The 22,658-nt window shown below is 48.7% G+C and overlaps 1 protein-coding gene across 1 annotated transcript in view; it reads left to right on the top strand.

Annotated features, from left to right (window-relative positions):
- Positions 1 to 22,658, top strand: part of LOC119433457 (ephrin-B2a-like) — a 713,964-nt gene that overhangs the window by 37,017 nt on the left and 654,289 nt on the right. The window contains exon 2 of the mRNA XM_037700666.2: positions 11,205 to 11,329. The gene's annotated coding sequence lies outside the window, so the exon portion shown is untranslated. The remainder of the gene's footprint in view (positions 1 to 11,204; positions 11,330 to 22,658) is intronic.

Below are 22,658 nucleotides of genomic sequence, written 5' to 3'. Positions count from 1 at the left end.
CGTAAGACGCTGTGGCCGCTCCCCCTTACTAGAGAGTACTGCACGTTTCTAACGCGTTTGTGCTAGCGTCCCCTTAAGCGGGAGATCCGATGATTCCCTCCGGAGCTTCGCCCACTCATCATCATTCACCCCGTGGATATGCTGTGACTTTTGTAGCGTTAGCTACACTGGCCTAGCCAAGCCCGTTTCGCGCGGCACATCAAGAGCCGTGCTGCGCATGCGCAAGGATCAGTGATGTCACACGGCTTGCGCACCGGAGCCGGCACCTCTCGCGCACTCCGCCGCCGCCGCGGGCGACTCACCGCCGCCGGTCTGCGCATTCCAGAGGAGTGACGTCGTAGCCAGCGTTCATAGATACTTTTTTGTTTTTGCTATTTTCAAGCGTAGCTTACCAAAACTTACTTTTAACTTGATATTCTGTAGTGGTCCTTTAATGTTGCCTCGCGAAGGGACCGCCAGGCACTCTTGCACTGTCGCAGACATCTGCATGTGTGGGCCCCGATGCGTAAGAGAATGCGACATTCCAAACGACGCCGAGATGATAGCTGCCGTTAATGCGAGGTTATATTGATTTTCTAGTGTGACGTATCAATGGCCCGTAACGTTTTATCGGTTCTTAGATCTCTGGATATGCCATTCTTTTCAGCTTTTTTTTTTTTTTTTTTGGGGGGGGGGGGGGTCAGCCATTTTCCGTCTCGGTCGACGCACTAGCTCACTTCAATCAACTTCCTCCGCTCGCATTATTATTCCCCCACCACCAGGCTACGTTGCATATATATGCCTCACGTCACTCTGGTGAATTTGTAACCACACTACGCCGACTCTTTTGCAAACTTTCGTTAGAAAAAGAAAAAAAAAAACTGACCCTGCCCGCAATTATGGAATCCTGCTACCTTCTAAATTTGATTTTACCTAACAACAGTCCTCCGTGCATTGTATGCTTCGAGCCGTCAGCCTGTCCCTGGCGTTCGGTCACGACCTGTTACACACACGCCAGCTACCATCGGGGTCAATTTATTTTTTCATTTAAACCGTATCCGATCCGTACGAATACACTCGACTAGGTTTCCCGCACGTACGGCTCTGGTCACGCGACCGGGCGGTTTCGTGAGAGAGAAACTCTACGAGTTTCCATTACGGGCGAACTCGTTTTTTGAAAGTCCCCCCCACACACAAAGAAAAAGTGGATTGGGGTCAAGGTGGGAAGCTCATTTACACGGAAAGCGACATCTGACGATACGTGACAGCACCACAACGCGCTCGCATTCACAGTCCTTATCATTCTGATGTCGAAAAAACTGAAAAAAAAAAAAAAAAGTCGGAGGGAAACAATTTATCGGCCGCGGCGCAAAGTGCTCCAAACCACCCATGGCGTGCGGACGAGTGCAAAGCTTGAACGTTGCACCCGCTCGCCAGCAACAAAGGACTCGGGACTCGATCAATCAGCAAGAACGAGTGATAGAGAGAGAGGAGGAGGAGAGAGAGAGAGAGGTACTCGAGTCGCTGGACGGAAGGAAACGGAACGCACGAATAACAAACAAGGACGTAGGCACACACGAAGTGAGAGTGGACCTCTGGATGCACCCACCACCTTTCCTGGCGGCAGCGGCGTCGGACGTCCTCCCCCCCCCCCTCACCCCCCTCCCGCCAATGACTTCTAATTTTGATGGATTGGGCGAACGCGCGGAGCCTGGGCAGAGGGCTTCGCGCTGGGCAAAGAAGCGAGACACACTCCGCGAAGGTGTGTAATATGACGGCGAATAGGCGTCAGGGTGAAGGCGCAAGGGCAGATGGAGAGGTGTTCGAGGTAAGAAAAAAAAAAAAAAAAGCGAGGGGCGGAGGGGGTAGCGAGGTGTTTAGACGCCCTTTTTCGGTTTGCCGTCGGGCTGGTTGGCCTCGGCGGTTTTAGCTGCATTCCCTCCTTGTGTGTGCTTCTTATTCGGCTGCTTCTTGTCTTGGTGATTCTGACCCGGCGCAGCAGGCTCAGTTCGCGGTGGGAGGTACTGAGGATTTATCATTCGTGGTAAACTCGGCGTTGCGAAGCAACCCCTCCCCCCCCCTCCCTCCCTACGTCTACCATCACACCTCGGGATGTGGAGAGGAGCAGCAGCATTGTTCATTATTTTTTAGGAATCCTTCTCAAATACACCTGCGGTTTCTTGGTTTGATTCTTTAGGAGAGGCTATAAGGGACGGGCTATGGAAAGGTCACATGATTGGGGTGGCTTAGGAGAGTGAGGGGGGGGGGGGTTAAGTAATACGAGGGAAAGTGGTTGGCGTGATGGGTAGTTTTACGCCGTATAACCTTTGGCGATGCGGCCATGTGGCGGAGGCTTCTCGGAATCACCGCCAGCGAAAGAAATAAACGTTCGGTGGCCCCAGAAATTGCGCGCTCGTTTCGCAAAAAAAGGTCTGCGAGAGAGGAGGGGGTTCGCGCGATTTGTCGTACTTCTCAAGCGTGCCACCGCGTCTAGCTAGTGCTGCCGCCTGGCGGCCGCTTTTGCCGTAAACTGGCTCGACCCAGCTTGGTCGCCATAATGGGGGGGTGTCGCAATCTCGATTGGCCGTGCGGGTTAAGTCGCGTTAGCTTCAGAGAGATGTCCGTATCAATCATCTCTGACGCAGTACATGGGCGGATTACACCTCTGGTTTGGCCGAAGGAACGCGACGGGTGGCCGCACGTGGCGATTGAACGTCGTCTGTCTTCCGAATTGGTCGCAACTTGCCGCTGGTTCCGCAGTCGTGCAGAGATTTACTAACTAGAATTGACTAGTTGCACGAAATGCCGCGTTCTCTCGCCTCTTAGGTGTCCGTCTGTCTTGTTTTTGGCTTTGTGTATGTCTTGAACACAGTAGGATTAACATCAACTTTAGGGACACTTTTTTCGTTACTAGTCCGTTCAGTTGGCCAATCGCCTGACATGTCTTTCATAAGTTTCCGGCGCTGCCACTAAAGCGCCGTCTGCTTTTCTAGTTAATTTTTTTTCCCGCGCACATTGTCGCACTGCGTTCAAAAAAAAAAAAAAAGAAAAAAGAAAAGCTGATCTTCGCGATTCACGACGCGTTTGAGGGTAAAATTCGAACTGTGACAGAATAAATGAACGAAAGCAGGCTATTGCCGCTCGGTCGCCCTTCCTTTTTTATCGTTTCGTACAACGATGGGCCTTTCCAATTTTCACCATAAAGTGACTTCTCTTTAGTTTTTCTCGCAGTGAAGCAATTACCAAAAGAGGGACACGTTTCTCTCAATATATATCTCTCTTCTTTCTCGAAGAGCACGGGTGACTAATTCGCTTTCTACGTGGGTCGTGTTACGAACGAAAACTACACTTCAGTAGAAAGAAAAAGTAAAAGGTTGAGTACCGGAAAACGCGGGAGAGACGTAAGAGGGTCAGCGAAAGCTTTAACCAGGTTCTACCAGTCGAGCCCCAGCTCCAACATTCACTTGTCACCCATGAAGCTGAGGCATAAAAAGAAAAACGGCAGTGTAACGCGGAGAGTCTGTCTTTACACCAGCACGCACGCGCGCAGACGCCCTGCCCCCACCAAACAACCGACGAGGCCCGCGAACAAGGTGCATTTCGAAAGGATGAGCGGCGCGTTTAAGCGGGTACAACAATGACACGAAGTAGGCCACACGCGTCAAGCAGCTCGACACCTGAGGCGTCGGACGTGTAAAAAAAAAAAAAAAAAAGGTCCCTCCCCGTAATTACTCTTTTAAACCGCTGGGCGGGGAGAGGGCAACGTCGGTTGAGAGAGAGAGAGAGAGAGAGAGATAGCCAGAGGGGGGCCCTGTCTGGAAGGGAGCGCCTAACTCCGCATGCGGTGACTCCCAGCGCTCGAAAGGCAAAAGCACACGGCGCGCCAGCGGCCACGGGGGTACCGTGTTTTGACTCGATCATTCGGGAGGGACCCCGGCGGGCAGCTTCTTGGCTTCGGCGGCGGCCTTTGCAGTGCCGGGCCGGCGACGAAGGAAGCGGGCAAATGGACGCTTCACCCACGAAGCAAAAAAAAAAAAAAAAAAAAAAAAAAAAAAAACAGACGAAGACTCCAAACAAGAAAATAGAAGCGGCGGTGGCAGAGAGGGGCGGTGGACGGAAGCCGAAAGCTGCCTCCAGACGGTCACACCGCAGGGACTCGGCGTCTTTGTGGGTTGTGTTTGGGCAGAGAGTGGGGAGATCAGTTGAAAGCATCTTCCTGATACCATTATTCCCTCCAGAACAATAAGAGCGCGCAGGAACTGGAGAGCAAGCTATCTTGATGCCCAGTCTTCTAGAAGATCAAAGGCCGTGACAATCTGATGCCTTCACTTTCGGGACAAATGGTGTCCTCTGGTTAGTTTTCAAGCAGCATCCAGTCTTGCCGATGACGCGAGCCCGCTGCGTCCCATGGATGTATGAACGGATGCCCCGGGCAACGCCTCCAAAACATTGCTGTGGCAAGTTCTACCACCGAAGCTCGTTCTGTATTGCCTTTCCTGCTTCGTGTTTCTCTAGCCCCCCCCCCCGAAATTCGCGGTTAGTGGTTACAAAGTCACAACAGTATCTGGGCGTAACGAACCAAAGACACCATTCGAATGATCCCCTTTCGTGGGATACACTTTCCAACTCTCGCGCGACGCTTCGCTGGAACGACGGGTATTTTTTCTGCTGGCTCAGCCAATCAGCGTTTAATTAAAGCGATATCGCCCAAAATGATCGATCCAGAATACGACCCCTGGACGGCGTATACTGGCGCCACGCTGCGGCATTCTCCAAAGCAAGACACTGCTGCTCCCGCTGACGCTTCTGCGCACGTTGGCGGAGTCGCGAGAGGATATCTAAAGACAGCGAAGGCAATGAGAATGTGATAGTGTTTTGCTAAATGCCCCGGCCGCACCCTCTCTCTCTTTTGATTGGCCGCGTTCCTTCCATCTTGGGCGATGTCATTCCGACTCGCCGCTTCTGTTGTTCTGCTGCTTCTTCTACATCGCATGCGGCCTTTATCTGTGCCGCGGGACTTGTCAAATGCGCTGTCCCTAATTGGTTCCGATCAGTGGGGGGTCCAGGTCGGGCGGCGCTGCTGGGGTGCCCAGGGGAGAGGCTTTAGCCCAGGAGAGAGGAGCTAAGAAGAAGGGAGTGGCAACTGTGGAGGGACGAGACGACGTACGAGGCGCCTAAGAAAATGTCCCTGCTTTTGTTTTTCTTTTTTCTTCTCCTATCTCTCTTCAGTGGAAGCTCTTCAGCGCCTTCCGAGTCGTTTTTTGCCCCGTCCTATTGTATATGTCTTGCTCGTTCCCGAACGCTTTGTCTGTTGAGTCGTCATCGGCTTGAGTGGGATGCTGCTGGTCATGTAGGTGCCGCTTATGGGGAGAGGAGGAGAGGGAGCTGATGACGTCTTTTGCTCCAGATGAATGGCTTTTATTAGGGTGACCTTTTTTTTTTCTAGGCCCGCGGAAGGTTGGCGAACGGTACCGGCTTGAGTGAGTGGATGGTTAACGGAGGGTTTTAGCTTGTCCGTGTAAGCATTACCATTTACGGTGGCGCCATCTCGTGACGTTGAGCTCAACCAAAGCGCACAAAACTGCTATTGCGGTGGCAGGCTATGTGAAACCCAGTTTCGGGTGTAAATGTGTTGGCAACATCATAATACTGCATGTGTATAGTGTCCTTAAAAATTATTCGACAAGAAAAAAGAAAGAAATGAACGTCTTATACACTTTTCCGTTCAACAAACGTGCAGCCACAATAGTTTTTTTTAAATTATTATTATTATATAGTGATGCTTCAGTCTACGACTCCAATATTCGGTTATTCTGTAGACTACATTTGAAAGTAACCTTGCTTTGGTTAAAAAAATTCATTAGCTGTTAGCTCAAAATTCGGGCCTTGTAAGGGTATCTTTGGAAGATGAAAGGGAAAAATCAACGAGTTTGGTGACACCAGCCGCCACCCTATTTCAAGATTAGATAATTAGCTTCGAGAGGAGTACTCATAAAATCCATTCATTCAGTTGTTATTCACTACGAAATGACCTGCGCTAAACGTAGTTGAGGAGGAGCTTCGAATCGAGGCGCGTTTCCACAGACGATTATACCGTCTGTCCCATAATCCAATCTGCATAAAAAGAAAAGAAAAACAGCAGCGCCTTCACATGGGCACTAACGAGACGCTGCATCAATTCTGACTAGTATAGAGTGCGTTTTACAAACTATATTTGCATTTCTCAGGTGGAATAACTTCAATTACATCAGCGGAGAAAATGAAGTTCCGACTTTCCTTCTTGAATTTCGCGCCAAAATCATGCACCTCGCCAGTGACGTCAGTGTGAGGTTCTAGTTTTGTTGATGTTTTTGTGTAGTCGGGCCGGTTTTCATAACCGGAAGGTTTTCTTCCTTCTTCCGCAAAACACCAGCCTCAACTTGCAATAGATGTTGGTTAGTCGCGCAGGAAGCTGCAAAATGGAAAGCGATTCAACCTTCAGTGTAAGTCGATGAAAGACAAGGTCGTCCTGAACGGATCGGAGCGGAGAAAGGAGTGAATGAACCACTACATATGGTATGAACCATACAATTTATTCTGGCAGGTCGGCAGCTTCTCAAACGACAGCGATTGCGTCTTCGACCAGAGGCACAGCATCTCAACGACGACGTCTCAAAAAACGCAATAACTTTCACGGGGGAATAACTCGAGAACGCTCACCTTACCACCGGCACCATCGCACGGGGTTACCGCCACCATGCGGTGGTACCGCACGACGGTACCACCGGTACCAGGTCTATATCTTCGGTATCAGCGCACATTTTTTTTTTAGACTACGCTATCTCCGGGATCGGCCCACAAAAGAGGCTAGAAACATACACGATAAGGGAAGTGCGGGGAACTCGCTCAGATACACTATGTCTTTAATGAATTTTACGCTGCTTACCGCGATTACCTAGCAGTTCATGGCTGCGCCTACGCTTCCGGTTTGAATCCTAATTCGAAATATAAATGACCCGCCATGGTTTTGTACTGTTTTGTACTTTGGATGAATCTTGACTGAAAAGTGCGAGTGTATTGAGCGTACGCGAGGGGGCGCGTCACGGCGTGCACAAAATTGCAAGTTTGTAAGAGATAAGACGTATAAACGTCAGTTATAACTTAGGCATATATATATATTTTATGCAATGTATAGCATGTATTTCGATAATAAATCTGGAACTTTCCAAAGTTCAAAAACAATTTCCAGCGCGAAAAGAATACGACAGAGATAGCACACATGGACAGTGCTGTCCGTGTGTGCTTCGCGTTTGCCTTTCTTATCGCGCTGGAACTTTTTTTTTTTTTTTTATAAATCACGACTCCACTTACCCGACTTGAAGTTTTATGCGGTATAGTTCAATAGAGTAAATGCGCATGGGACATTATTAACGCAATGGACAAATTCGTCTTGTCCCGCGCGCTGTTACTCTGTTTAACTATAACAGGCCATTATCGCCTAAATTCAAACGCCAACAATTCCGAAACTTCTCCAATGCGTTGCTCCCGTTTGCAGGTTCTCCTGCATTTGTAACAGTAGCTTAACCGCAAAACGTGCACTTGCGTGGGTTTAAACTCAATGCCTAAAACCGCGGCTACTATAGGTGATTGTACGTCAGGCGCCCATGTAATTAAGCTAATAGTTGTTCCGATGAGTCATCTCCCATTCACGCTTAAATCTGTATTTATATATGATGTGCCAAGCATCCTAAATTTGCACTCTTCCGAGACCCGCGGTGACGGAACTGTTTCAATCTGTGAGCCGCGGGCGCTCGTTTATTTCTGGCCTCGGCCAACGGTATTGAGCGTCATTGTCGCTCTGAACGACGCTCGGCCAGGGTGATGCTCGGATAGCTTGTCCATTGTGCGAGCTGGCCCACAAAGCGTGGTCCGGTCTCACCCCTTGTCCTCGCTTCGATTCTCTACCGTCACACACACACACACACTGGCGGGGACGTATGCGGACGGACAGACACACAGCGAAACTTTTTTTGTAGACCCCCACCCCGCCCGCCCCTCCGACAGCTTCCGCGTGGGAGACGCCCGAAATAAGAACTACACAAAGGGGTGTGCAGGGCGGGAGATTTCCGGCCGCCAAAAAGAGAGGGAGTCTGGTGACCACGCGTCCGCGTAGCGGTCAGAACGCCAGTGAAAGGCGGGAAATCAAAAAAGTCGCCCCCCCCCCCCCCCCCCCTCCTGTCGATTCAGGCTCGAAGTGACGCGAAGAATGGAGCAGTGTCCATGGCCTTTTGTTCGTTGCGCCACGAATCTCTCTTTGGCGCGGCTGTCCGCCACGTGTGGATTTATCTGTGACGCGGGATGTTCGCAGCTGGAACCGTCAGATGTCACGCGAATCGACAGTGTGCTGTCGCTCAAGTGATGCGTATATGGAGCAACGCTTTCCGAAAAAGGAATGAAATGCATATCGGTGACGAGTAAGGGTGCCGAAGAGAGAGGGAGTGAAAGACAGGGGAGTTAGCCGAGGTAGAGACCGGCTGGATAGCCATATGTTCTCTGTATAGTTGGGTGTCGGACATCTTGTGGTGAGGAAGATGGGGGGGGGGGGGGGGGGGGGGGGGGTAGGGCTGCGATAAGCTACAGCACGCTTCAAGCGTTATAACCTCAGTAAGTCGTGAATCGAGGTTGGGTTCGCCGTCTCCCGTGCTTTGACCCTGTATCTCTTTTGATACGTTCGTACAAGCTTAGCAGCAAAGCTGAGACGGAATCGATCATAGCCGAGATTGGGGTTGTGCTTGAATTATGGCTTCGGTGGCGAAACTACAAGTTTCTGTCGACATCGCTCGATGAACTGCGTGCTGGGTTTCAAGCCGAGCGCTCAAAGTAGCCGGCGAAGGTTTGCCCCTGCAGAATTCATCGCTGAATACTCAGTTCAGTTGCAGAGGTCGACGAATGCCTCAGTTTTTGTTATTCCTCCCTCGATCGGCCTCAACTTCATCATTCTTCCGTCACCTTGACCTCACCAAATTTGCAACGTCATTGCTCACCTACCTGACCGCGTGAGGGTGAGGGCAAGATTAGGGTTAGGACATTCATGTTCTAAGTGACACAATGAAATTGCGGTGTTTTTGATGCCAAGTACGCTGTTTCCGCTTGAAGCTCTGCTCATTTCTAAAGTTCTTGGCGTCGATGACTGCACAAGTGACGAGACATGAAATCCTAGAACCCTCGTAAGCTTTTCCATTCTTTTTTTGCCGCCTAAGAACTCTCGCGAGACTGCTCGAAATGTCGCGTGCGTGATGCTAAGCTCTGGCTTTTCAGTTGGACTCAAGCGGGGGTGTTAGGCATGTCAACAGGGAAGAAAAAAAAAAAAAAAAAAAGAAGAGAGTGCTTCTCGATTCGGAACGGCGCCATCAGTCTTTCGGCAGGCAAAGGGCCTTCAACACAGCCGCGTTTCCTCGCTGCTTTTCTCTCACTCTGTTTTATCCCTTTCGCCTTCGAAGCACGCGGACAGTGCGGCAATAAACACGACCGACGTTAGGGCGACGTTTCGGCCTGGGAGAGCGAAAGACAGAAAGAGACATGGGGAGGCACTCCGGGTGGGGGATCCGTCACATCGAAATGCGGCGAAGCCAGCCAGCTAGCCAAGGTTTGTTTGTGGGCCCGGTCTGGGCCTCGGGTACGCACAGCGTACACCATTCCACCGGCTTCTTGTCGATGGCGATGCCGAGCTTGGTTATGGTACGGAACAGCGGGAGGAATGAACGGGGCCGCTCGTACGGGAGCATGCGGCAGCCGTCGAAAAGAACGCGAGAGGAAGAGCAACATGGCGAAGAAAGGAAGAACGGCTTTCTAAAGACGGACGGCAGCACACGTGGAGGCGTGGTTCATGCGATGTTCGTCGCCCGTCGCGTAGCTCTCGCTGCACAAAAGTTAGCTGAGAGGAAGAGGGAGAGGAGAAGACGAATCGCTTATTTGCTTGTTCTGTTCTTTTTTTGCTGCTTCTGTTTTTTTCTCTGGGTTCCTTTACTCGCAGGGCCCACACGGAAACCACAAATTGCCCGCCGCACGCGTTTGTGTGTGTTCGGCCGCGTACTACGTGCGCGCCTCTTTTGAGCTCTCGCCTATCTGTCCGTCTGTCTGTCTGTCTCTCTTCTCGCCACCCGTCGGCTCTGGGAGCTCGGGCTGTCGAACATCCATTTGTGTTCGGAAGCTCCTGGCGGCTCCCCCCCCCCCCCCCCCCCCCCGCTTCTCCTTACACGCGCGCACATACATACACACTCTCTTTCCTCGCTTAAACGTCTCCCCTTGGTTTTTACCGTACGTCCCCACTGCATTCCGTTCCTTCGCTCGCGTCATTGTTTTTGGAAGGCGTATAGTTTCTTATTCGTTCTTTCCGATTTTTTTTATATCCTTCCTGTTGTTCGGATGTATTGCATTTCGCGTCCATGCCCTTAAATGCGTGCAGTGTACTCTGGTTGGAAAGTAGATCAAAGGCCTGCAAAACCAAATACGTGTTTTTAAGAATGCTTTTCGTCTGATTCTATCGGGGTTCTTATCGTCCATCTCTGTGAGCGGCCAATGCAAGCGATAGCAGACGAGAAGCGTTGTGCGAAGCGATGACGAAGAGCGAAAATAGAGCAGAATAAAAGAATCGCTATGATGATTGTACGAGCCCTTTGTGTGAACGTTTGAATGAAATCAGTCGGGACGGGGAACACTTGAAGTCGGATTAATTAAACAGCACCAGCCAAGTAGCTTTATTGAATTTCACGCGATGTATTTGATGAATAAGAGGGCTGTTGTAGCTCCCGGAAGTTCGCTGACGAAGGAGTCGGAATCACTCCGATGCGTTTGGTTACATATAATAAGACATACTGTGTTGGTGTTCCTTTAATTAGTGTAGCTTAAAAAGCGAAAAGAAAACGTTCGCAAGGCATTCCTTATACACAAGCCAACAACAAGTCATCATCTGGTAAAAAGCTCCACTACTACAAAGGCACTGCCAGTATTCTGTAGATGATTATAGGAAACGGATGTGTATTTCGCGAGATCAGTCCTGCGGCATTAACACGCAACGTAGAGGCCACCATTTTTTTTTTTTTATTGTCGCTGCCAAGCTGTTACGCTAGTGATTTTTCCTACGGCAATGTGAATTTTTGGCGCTTTTCATGCAGGAATAATGTACTAGAGTCGCGCTGTGCTTTCGCTGGTTTACGAATGCAATGCAACACTTTTCTCTTTCGCAGACGGCTAACTATAGCCTCGACCAGGCAATGCCGAAGTACGTCACGTCACAGGCAACTGGTTCGGCAATTCTGCCGTGGACTCGCCACCAGTCTTTCACTTTTACGTCGTGTTCTGCCATACCAAGGTATGTGAGCATTACTTTTCAGCAAGCGCAACCTACCAGCCTGGAATTCGAATGATGATTTCTTCCTTTAACTTAGCGTCACTGCGTGTAACAGTTTAAAAATACTCGACTTGTTATTATTACTGTTAAAAATATTGCTGCTTGCGATCCAGCGTTAAACTTCGCGCTGACCATCATCAAACTGTGTGTGTGTGTGTGGTTCCTGCAAACAATCTTCTCAGGAGTCTATGGACCACAGTAGACCAATAGAAACAAACTTGTAAACTGATTTTGCATATATATATAGTATGAAGACAAAGAACTAGAGTAAGATCTCGTTATAACGAAGTTGAATGGGTAGCCAGAGTTACTTCGTTATATCCATTACTGCATGTGCTGCAGCGTGAATCTATATGAGCATTTCTACGTTTTATCCATTATTTCGTTATATTCCTGTTTTTTTATAACGCGGTTTGGCTGTAGTTTTTAAATTAAAGTGCTCAAGAGTGACTGAATAGGGGTTGCTTCAACCTGAAGCAAACGTTTCGACAAGATTACCTGAATCGACCGGGTCCCTTATTCGGCCACTGGTGATCCCTTCGAATGTCCATCTTATACCGTGATACTTTGTTTTTTTATTCTGCAAGAAGGCCAGAACGGTCTACAAGAATTCCAGCAACGTTTCTTCATTTCAGATTTAAATGTCTAAGTTTACTTAGATTCATTTTTAAAGGGAGGCCTCCGTACTGTAAGTGCCGTGAATAGACAAGGTCGTAATGAGAGAAAAAAGAAAAGAAAAAGAGGGAGAGAAAAAGCATACTTTCTTGCAGGAGCGTCCGGGCAGGGGCGTTCGAGCAGGTCAATGCATCTGCGACTTTCGACTGAACTGAACAGAACTATAGGCCACACAGGGTTTCGTTGTTAGCGCCGTCTCGAACGTTGTCTCCGGTCTTTCTTTCTTTCTTTCTTTTCTTTCTTTCTTTCTTTCTTTCTTTCTTTCTTTCTTTCTTTCTTTCTTTCTTTCTTTCTTTCTTTCTTTCTTTCTTTCTTTCTTACGAGGTTAGTCGGTCTGCTACGTGGTTGTTTATTTTCTCAAAGCTTTTAGCGCATTCCCCGTCGCAAGCCGTCATCTTTGGCCTCGTCTTGGAACTTGTAAGGGCGAACGGGGCTCTGGAGAATGGGAGAGAGAGAGAGAGAGAGAGCGAGAGATACGAAGAATAGATTTGCCGCTGCGTTTTGACTGACAGTTCGATCCCCGTGACATTGCGCGGGCCGCTCCCGCCGTCGTCCGCACGGATCGCATCGCGACCATTGCTCTGTAATTCTTCTCTCTCTCTCTCTCTCTCTCTCTCTATTTCTTTCTGTTATGTGTCACACAGGCCTAGCCGAGAAAAAAAAGGAAACTTTATATATAATATTACAAATACAAGAATGGCCGAACGCTGTTCCGTTGACGTTCTTGTTCCTCGTTTGTTGTTCCCTTTCGCGTCGACCTTCGCTTTTGTTGGCCGTCTCGGGCACCGCGATATTCCCGGGAATTATCGACTTGTGTGTTGTCGATATCAGACGTTTTTCTCTCTTTCCCGAACGTAGCTGCGTTTGCTTGTTTGTGTGTCACTTCTTCGGAATGTTGAAAGTGCCAAATACTTGCGGTGTAAATGGGATAGATAGATAGATAGATAGATAGATAGATAGATAGATAGATAGATAGATAGATAGATAGATAGATAGATAGATAGATAGATAGATAGATAGATAGATAGATAGATAGATATTGCACAAATAGCAGTGCATTTCAATCTAAAAGCAGTGTAGGTCTCTATAGTAATCATGGCTGGGGCAGAGTTCACGTTGCAGAACTGCACGTGTCTTGTACTAGCATGCGGATAAAGTGAATCAAACAGTGCAATCAATCAAACAGCAAAATATTACTAACTTAAACACAAAAAAAAACGCATATTAGGTTGTCTATAACGCCGTCGACAGTCATGTTAGGTAGGAAAAATCTTGGCGATTATGACAGCACACGCAATGGGATTTCAGACGAGTGCTCGAATAAACTCCAGCAGTCTGCGTGGCTGTACGTGTTCTTGCAATCAGCCAGATTAATGAGATTACCGGCTGTAGCTTTCGTGCCGCGAAGCGCATGTATTGCGGCGTACCACGTAGCCGAACAGAACAATATCATTCAAATGTGGGAACCTTATTAATACGAAGACGAGACGAAAATTTCAGATCTGGAATGCTGGATGAGAAAATCGAGGCATTTGAAAGATTTGAAAAGTGCAGTGGGAAAGCATGCTGCACGATGTCTGCACCATAAGACTATAAAGGGATGTGCTCGATGTCGCAGGTTTGACTTTTTTTTTTTTTTTTTGTCGCTAAGCGAGACGCAATTACGATCCGGGGAACAATGCAGCAGCCTCCTCGTGTCATCGTGGAAGTCAGGAAAACCAGAGTCATTCTACTTGCCAAAACAGTTACATTATAACAGGAAGAAGCTTTCGGTTTTTCTGCTGGGCGCTCAATGAGTAATAAATGATAAGTAAACATTTGTTGCTCAACTAGTAAAGATCTCTTACAGCATACGCACACGTATTTCGTAACCAATCGAGATGTAACCGTAATAGCAACGAGAAAACATTACGCATAACTACTAAAAGTCCACAGTAATTGGTTGTTGATTTTTCTTTTTATAATTGGTTGTTTACATCTACAGTGCAAATCAACTTTTGACGATGTTTGGTTACTCGGGAAAACCGATGGGAAAACCGATCCTAGTATCCATGCTGTCTTACACACGCTAAATATACGTGTTATCATATCATATCAGCCAATATCTGTCATCATATAGCCACAGTTATCCTTACGCATGGCACCGCCTGTAGGTGGACGGAAAGTTCAATGTACAAGAACTGACGTGAAAGCGTTGCTGTGCTTTTTCGTCATCTATACCGCCCTTTGTAAACGTCTATAGTGGGCCTGTTTTTTTAATTGCGAAGCATTTCTTGGTGCTCTCATGGTCGTATCGTTAACTTGGTATTTACCAAAATTGGCATACTATGGCAAGAGCGTATGACGAAAATAAATGATAGGTTATGACATGAATATCATGACATGTGTGTTATGTAGGTCATAAAACAGCCGCCTAAATATGACAATGACTGAGCGAAAAAAACATTAACACTGAAAAACCACTGAAATGGGTTACAAGTGAAGGAAACCCTAAAGGATAATGGTAGAAGTCATAGTCATGAGCATGACTAAGCAAAAATGACAATGACTCAGCAAAAAAAGATTAGCACTCAAGAACCACTGAAATGGGTTCTGACGTGGGTGAAGTGAAGGAAACACTAAAGGATGGTGGTAGAAGTCATAGTCATGAGCATGACTGATCAAAAACGACAATGACTCCGCGAAAAAAGATTAACACTCAAGAGCCAATGGAATGGGTTCGGATGTGGTACTAAGTGAAGGAAAAGGCTAAAGGTTGATGGTAGAAGTCATAGTCATGCGCATGACTAAAGCTTTCGCCTTAAGCTCTATAGGCGTAGCTAAAGGGACTCCTAAGAACTCATGACATGAATGTCATGACATGCGTGTCATGTAGGTCATGAAACAGCCGCCTACGTCTTGGTGCTTTCATGGTCGTTTTGTTAACTTGGTAGGCTATCCGCGCACTGCTTCGCATAACATTGATTCCCACAGGGCGTGGAATCTGCAGTTTTTTCTCTCTCTCTCTCTCTTCCTTCGTTCTTTATAATACCTTTTCATCCATCTTAGTGCAAGGTAGCAAACCGGAAACTCCCATCTATAGTAAACCTGCCTGCCCCCTCCCCCTCCGATCTCCTTCTTGACTCTTGACAACTAAATCATTCAGTAGTAAGGTAGGTGGTGACGATGTGACAAAGATATCTAAGCAACCATGCCAGCGCGCGTTCCACTATAACTTCCTTGCGGTGTCGCTCTCCGCGACTGCAAAAAGAAAACAAAAAAAAGTAAGCCATATTTTACGCGACGTCTCCGATGGCTTCTCGTCGCTGTCAGCGGGCACGTGGCCCAGCTAAGCCCGGCTGCCTTATCGCCGCATAAATTGGGCGCCTCGGATGCCAGCTTCCTAATCGCGTTCGCAGCTCGTCGCCATTATTCATCTGACAGCCACTTTGCGTGCGCGTCGGCGTTGAGAAGAGGCAGCCCTGCCACTGAACAAGGGACGCCTTGTTTCCTCCACGGCACCCGCCGGCCGCTTCGCGGTTCCCATCGTACGATACGGCGCCTATAGGGAGCACTTGCTGTGAGTGTACGCTGCCCCCGACTCTCGCCTGTAAGCTACCATGTGCGTGCTCGTGTGTATGCCGTTGAATCGAGATAACCGTGGACGAGGTTCGAAGGGAACCCCTTTATATGCCTTGTGTTTGTGGCGTACAATTCGCTCACCGAGCGCGTGGTGCTAAACGATTGCCATGTGTGGCTGCGTTGCGGGCGGAGAACGGAGGCGTTATACGGAGTTCTGGAACGGTGGTACGCCGGTGCGGCGCGCTTCAGGGATCGCGAGGGAGATCTAGCGAACGCGTGAGACACTACCGCGCGCGAGGGCTGTCAGATGACGGCAACGATGGGCTTCTCTAGCCTTGCGGCGCCTTTGCGCCCACTTATTATCAGGTGAATCTTTACATTCGGTCGCTTTTTGGTCTCCCACGGGCTCTCTCTCTGCACGGCAAAATTGTTTCAAGTCTGTATGATACCCATCGAGAGGGCTGTCTTTAAAATGCAGCCGCTTTCTATAGATCAACGGGCTTCCTGGTAACAGTCCTGTGCTGCTGAACGCGTTGTATCCACTTTGAATGCGATAGCATCATGCAGGTCAAGACTGGGTCGTCGGCGTTGTACGCGCCTTTGTAACGTGGGCCGATCTCGGAGGCATTCTATAATCAAGGGCGTGGGTGTGCCGATCCTGGCCTGATAACTGTACACGATTTGTCCTCACGAGGATTTTTAACGCGATAGCCATTACACAGACCTAAGCTAGGAATTTAGCGTTGTAGGGAGGCGTGTCCCCGGTAAAGCAACGAGCAGGGTGAGAGTGACGGGGAGGGGAAGGAGGAGCGGCAGAGGGATGTGTGCGTGACGTAGAGATACATGTGACAGCCGGAACAGCGGTGGCGTTTGCGCGGATGTGCGGCGGGCGCTGTAGATTGCGCTGTATGCTCTCCATGCATCACACTGATTTCTATGAAGGGCAGTGCTGCCGTATCTGTGTAAACTTCCCTATATCTAGAGATTTTAGTTCTTGCTTAGGGAAACAGTGAAATTTCTAGCATATACATTAACGCGGTGAAACTGCTGACGTGACGGAATGTATTATTTGGGCACCGCAACTTACCTTCGCATTAGCCTGAAAACTCCGAATTTTGGATCGTATACAGCAGCGCAGGGAACGCATCTTGGAAAGTAAACGACAGCAGCCATTCGACAGTAGCTGGGTCGCTGACTCGCTGGCGATGTCTGGGCGGTCCGCGTGAAATATTTATCTGCAACCGGCAAAACAAACGTATGCCGGGACACTAAACGATGCAGCACGGGCAAATCTGGGCGTATACAAGCTTACACATTGCGCCGGGCACCATAATGCGGTAGTGGCGCTAAACAGCCGCCTGTACTAAAATTTACCGCGAACCGCCCGTAGGCTGAGCAACCTTGGGTTGCGTATCAGTGATCACGTGTCTGGGCGAGCTTTACTTTGGAGTAAAGACAAACGTTAGCCGCGTACCTTCGTGCTTCGCTGCCCATGATGCGCGTAAGTGTTATGCAACGTGAAAATTGAGCATTCAAAATGTTGTTATAAATAATTGTTATTATTCACATCTCTTACATGGCTTCCGTGAAGTGGCGCCCTGTTTTTACACTGTTGGATTTTGTGAGGGAGGTCCGGCACCCATCTTCCGTGCAATTAGAACAATATGTTCCGTGTAATCACAGCTCTTTGGTCTATCAGTCCTAAACTTTGGACAGAAACAATAGACATACGTGCTGACGTCTCCTTCTGTGAATATGGCTTCAAGTATATGAGGCTGTGGGTTTAGCATAACTTGCCCTGCGACACCACTACGGCCTAAGCCTGTGACTTCATTATTTTCATTTAAAATTAAATTTTGGGATTCTGCGTGCCAGTGTACCGCAATATGAATATGAGGCACGTCGTAATGGGGGACTCCGGATTAATTTAGACCACCTGGGTATCTTTAGCGTGCACCCAATGCACCGGTACACGGTCGTTGTTGCATTTCGCCCCCGTCGAAATGCGCCCGCCGTGACCTGGATTTGATTCCGTCCCCTCGGGCGTAGCAGCCCAACGCCAAATCCAGTACGCCACCATGGCCAGTGAGTTCATGATTTGAATATTTATAAGCCAGCTTAGAAATCAATTTAAACGGTGCAGTTTGCAGTCTATTTACAGAACACAAACAAAACGTGACCATTAAAGAAATAATATTGACAAACAGCCACATTTTGCAAAAATGTACGGAAATGTAGGCAAATCTTTATCGGGGTTAGAGGAAAACTGGCTTCGGAGGTTGGCAGCACGGATGGAGGAGGTTGTAATGATCATGATGATCGAGCTTTATTCACTAAGATTGTAGTAAATAGCGATAAATAGCGATAGGTTTGCTTAGTTCCATTTGATGGTTTGATGGTTAGTTCCATTTTGATGGCTGTATGGTACGCTATAAGGCGGTAGCGTTGGAGTATCTGCATCGGGTTTACTAGCAACGTACAAAAAGCTGTCGTTGTAATAACGGATAGGTGATCTTGCAGCATTGTGAACAGCAGCACTAGACAACAGCAGCAAATCACGTTGTCCTAAATTCCAGATGAACATAAGGTATACAGGTTAAGACATGCGGCTGTCAAAAGAGAGAGAGAGAAAGGTTGCATAGAAAGGTAGGGAGGCTAACCAGAGGTGGCGCTGATTGTCTACCCTGCACGGGGGAAAGAGAAAGGGGATATAAAGAGAGAGAGGAGCACAAAGAAGGGAAACCATTTGTTATCGCTGGATGCACAATCAAGCGATAGATAATTATCGAATGATGGAATCTCACATTATAGTCATCGAGCACACTCATGGTATATATTGTCCATACGCCAGGCTAAAATCAACCAATCAATCAACAGTTTACTATAAGCCGAAAACAGGAATGTGTTTGCTCCCAGATCGGCAATAGAATTGGAAGAAATGTGAACGGCATTAAAGTCGCCCAGACCATGCGATAACAGAACGTGTACGTTCAACAAACATGCCCAACCCTTTTCAGTGCGTTCGGGTACCACGCATGACAGTTTGTATGTACCGTATGTGTTGAATTTCCAGTAGATACTCAGTCACGTTATCTTTGCTGCAAAAAGTTATGACCGCACATGGTTTACAGAATACAGTGGCGCCGACCACTCGCGTCTTCTTTCAGTATCTCTTATTCCTTTTCTTTTATGTCAAACTTGTAGGAAATTATAATGCTTACGTTCTCGGCTCGACTAACCTAGTCAAGCCGAGTTTTGCCGTCGCCAGCAATTTGACCTTCATTTGACCGCAGCTGCGCCGTAGCCTTGGCAACGCATCACGTGAATCGCCGCGCCGAGCTCCGCCTCCGGCTTGGCGCATGCGCTCTCCGCAGCTGGGTCGCCGCCTGACCACGTGAATAGCCGCGCGCCTGGCTAAGGGTGTGTTCCAATTCTGGTCAGCTTCGGAGACAGTCTACGTAGACAGCTAATGAGACAGCTGAGACAGCTTCTAGGCCAAGTAATGGAACGCGTTTCGATCCGTCTGGAAGACGCGTCTGCAACGTGACGCCACCTCGCCGCGACGAAACGAAAGTTGAGAAAAGCACACATTATTTTTGTATTTTAAGCATTTTAGCTTGCGAACCTATGAAAAACTTGATGTGACTTACATTAATTAAGGGTATAGAAAAGCGTGTCTACGTTTTCGTGTGCGCAGACGACCTTTCCGTCGAGTTTCCAAGCGTCCTGCTCAGTCGCCATCTTGTTTAGACAGGAAAGTAGCCTGCGTCGTTCTTGACTTGGATGCTGTCTTCGAGAGGCTGTCTACTTTGACGTCTTCGCGGGGAATGGAACGAAACTTAAGATGGCCGCTGTCCGCTTAGCCGTCTACTTTGCCGTCTAAGGCGAGTATTGGAACACAGCCTAAGAGGAGCGCCGCGCTCCCCTAGTCTGTGCGAGCTTGGCCATGGGTGAGAGCGAGGCCGGGCCGTCTTCTCTGAGCGTTGCGCGGGAGCGGGAGGCTTTGAGCCGTCGTCGGCAAGCGGCGTCTGACCACCCCACGGATATCGCCCGGCGAGCTGCTTCACTGCAGAGCGTCCGGAATGCCAAGCGCGCGAAGCTAGCTAGCGTGGGAAAAGGAGGAAGAGCGAGCCGTTCGGCTCGCAAAACGCTTGGACTTGCCGGCTTATAATTTACACCTTGCATAACGATGAGTGCATACCTAAGTATAATAATTACAGCTTAATCGAAGGTTAACCAAGTGAAACCAAGACTTAACCAGACTAAACCAAGCTTTCGCTTTCCAAATCCAGGGTTAGCTGAGCTAAGCCGCAGCCATTTTTTTTTTCATTTAGAAGCACTTCTGCTGGTCGCCATGGTTGATTCACTTCACGAATTCTGGGCCGTAATTACCCTGTACTTACAGGCGCATTAGGTTAGGTTAGGTTGCAGTAACGCCGGAACCAATTTGGACTCAGTGGAGTCTATACACTGTAAACTGCCTACACCCTAAATGTGAATAAGAATGTAAATTGGTCCATAACCCACGCCCTTTGAGTTATAGACCGATATTACAGCCTTATACACTTTAAAGGGTGTGCGTTGTTTTACAGGGCACCGGGAAACGCCGTCACCGGTCACTTGGGCTCACAACAATCGTACCCCCCCCCCCCCCCCCCCCCTCCTGATTTGGTGCTACCGGCGTGCCGAAAGCTCAGGGCCGAAGAAGAGAGAGAAAGATGTTTGGACGGAAAGCCCGCTCATCCGCGAAGGCGCCTTCCTTAGTGTGCGCCGCGCGCTGTGTTATGATTGGCCCGCTGCGGGGCGCGATATAAACGGAACCCCGCGTGGGTGGCCGTACGAGGCCTCGAACCCGGAGGGAGAGGCCCCCCACCCTTCTTTTCTTTCTAAACACTCGAACCGCGACTTCGTTCTCTGTAGGCGCCACAGTCCCGTTCGCGTTCCGGCAATTCGTGTCTGCCTTTGACCCGTTTCGGTACACGCTTCGTTGTTTGTTCCAAACGCGCGCATCAGTCGATGCTTTGTTTCGTGTTCTATGGCGTCATTACGGGGTGGACGTGTCTGTCTTGTTTGCTTGTCGCCAATGGAGCGCATATACGGTAACACTTTGTGGCGACCACGGAGTGTGTGTGTATACTCCGTTTCGCAATGCTGTTGGAGGTTGACGTCACGGTAGGCGTCTGCCAATCGGGAGCTCCATCGCGCAAATGCACGCGTCCCTAAGCGTCTCCGCAGCGTCGTCTGCTTATGACTGAGCAGATGACGTGAGCGCCACAGTGTTCAGTTTAGTTTCGCGTATTTGTGAAAACATAGTACTCAACGGACAGCACGCGCATGTGTAACAAAGCCGTTCTTTTCATAGACGAGATGCGCGTTTGTAAACAATGAGCGAGCTGCGATGCATACTGCGGTGAAACGCCTATAGCGCTTGTGTAAACGTTCTGAGCAGATGGAGACCACACGGAGCATGCATGGATCATGCATTTGCATAGGCACCGCCCATTGACGAACAGCTCAACGCTAAACTAAGGGCCCAATTTCGGTGGATCTCGACAAGCAAATCTTGCAGTTGCAAGAATCTCATAAACTGCGAGGTTTGCTCCCGGAGGATATACCGCAAGTCCGGAATGCGTTCATTGCAACATTCTGCTGTCAGGCAGATGGATAGAATTTTTGTAGCCTTGAGATTGCCAGGCGTCTCGAACAGATCCGATGAACCAGTAAACTTGAGCCCAACCTGGCACTATACACACACAAGCAGGACACGACGCAGTGGAGCTTTGAGTATTCGTGTATATACAGTGTGTCCCAACTATCGGTTGCTCAATACGTGCTCCATAAAAGTGTTTTTCCGAGCGTGAAAGAAGCCCGCGAATACACGCTAAGTGCCTGGAGCGGCCAGTCGCGCGGCAATTTTACATGTATTCGCAGGCTACTTTCGCGCTCGGAAAAACATTTTATGGAGCACGTATTGAGCAACAGAAAGCTGTGTCGGGAGGTTTTTATATTGCTCTACAATTTTTTCATTGACGCTTTTGATGTAATTATAATATTTAAGAAGATGATAAATAATTAAGACAAATTACGCAATTAGCCGGAATGCAAACAATAATCTGAGTATCTATAAGCGACGGTAAACAACATTACCTCGTTTTTGTCCAGCTACATGGCATTTACATATTTAAAAAAAAATCTTGGTGCATGATAGTTGGGACACCCTGTATATGCCTATTGCATTTTTGCAAGTGGGGCGGTTTTTTATAAGACGAATTGTATGGACGACGTGATCTGTGGACTTGCTTTTCAAATGTCCACCTTCTTGCTATACAGCAACTACGCGCCTTTCTGTACGCTATGTACGGGTATACTCTAAAGATGCTTACACCCATTGGGGCTTATCTTGTACCCTAACAGTAATCATCAGCAGCTTCAGTACACTTCCTTTGTCTAACGTTCTAGTGCTACACTGTACTTTCCTGTCAGGAACGCTGTATGTCACGGGGATACGTGTATTCCGTTCGTGACCAGAAAGTGCTTGGCGCGCAGCGTTCAAGATAGGGAAGGCACACGAGATAAATTATCGATGGGGGACAACATAAGTCCCGAAGGGTACAGATATTAGCATACTTTTATTTTTTTGCTCGAGCTGCGTGCGGAGGCAGTTTTCAGACCCCTTGAGAATAGTTCGGAATGTTGAAAGATGAACCAATTATCTAACGAAGCCCTTCGTTTCAGTTTCTCCTACGGGGAGCGTGGTTTGGCGTTTTGTCCCCGGTCGGAATGCGGCTGCACACGTGGCCGTGGCGGATCGAACCTTCGGAGCTTTTTTTCAACAGCTAAACGCCACAGTCACCGGCCCACCGCGGCAAATGCGTCGCTTACTCTTACTAAACACAGGTACAGGTACAGACGTACAGGTGGGAGGCGCAACACGAAGGAATAATCAAAGCAAAAGAGAACAGGCAGATGCACTGTGGAGATGCATGGCCTAGCGCGAGCTACGGTGAAGGGGCTATACCGGAGGGAGGTGTCACAGCGACGACAGCTGGACCGC

The sequence above is a fragment of the Dermacentor silvarum genome, chromosome 11, assembly GCF_013339745.2.
Source record: "Dermacentor silvarum isolate Dsil-2018 chromosome 11, BIME_Dsil_1.4, whole genome shotgun sequence".
NCBI classification, from domain to species: domain Eukaryota; kingdom Metazoa; phylum Arthropoda; class Arachnida; order Ixodida; family Ixodidae; genus Dermacentor; species Dermacentor silvarum.
The sequence above is the reverse complement of the archived record's forward strand: the minus strand, read 5'-3'. Positions and strand labels throughout refer to the sequence as shown.